The sequence below is a fragment of the Aptenodytes forsteri genome, unplaced genomic scaffold (genome assembly GCF_000699145.1).
Source record: "Aptenodytes forsteri isolate BGI_AS27 unplaced genomic scaffold, ASM69914v1 Scaffold9, whole genome shotgun sequence".
In the NCBI taxonomy this organism is placed as follows: Eukaryota; Metazoa; Chordata; class Aves; order Sphenisciformes; family Spheniscidae; genus Aptenodytes; species Aptenodytes forsteri.
In genome coordinates this window covers 5,821,147-5,821,596 of record NW_008796217.1, presented here as the reverse complement: position 1 = coordinate 5,821,596, position 450 = coordinate 5,821,147, and positions in this window count along the sequence as shown.

Below are 450 nucleotides of genomic sequence, written 5' to 3'. Positions count from 1 at the left end.
AGAATCTGGAGAGGAAAAAAAAAAAAAAAGCTATTTACATCGTTGCGGTGCTGCGCAGTGAGAGGCGGACGGTGAAGCTGTAAAACCTAGTTCTCGGTTAAGGAAAATCCAGGCTGTTGGCTGGAGTCGGCCCGCTTCTGCTTCGCTCCGTGCGGGCGAAGGCGCCGCCGGCTCTGCCCGCCCCGGGGGCTCCGCTCCTTCCCCGCCTCCAGCGCCTCGCCCGACCCGCGGGCCCCGTGAGACGGGGATACACCGGTGTAACTATTTGAGGCCGTTCCCCGCGAATTAGCAATTTTCTGGGATATTTCCCCACTGAGCCGAGGGAGCGGTTCCCCGCTCTGCGTGCTTAGCATTTATTTGTTTTTAATAGCATGGACGCCCGGCGGGTCAATAGCTGCAGCGGAGACGGGCTCGTCCCAGGACGGGGGTGACCGCTTCTCACCAAAGACA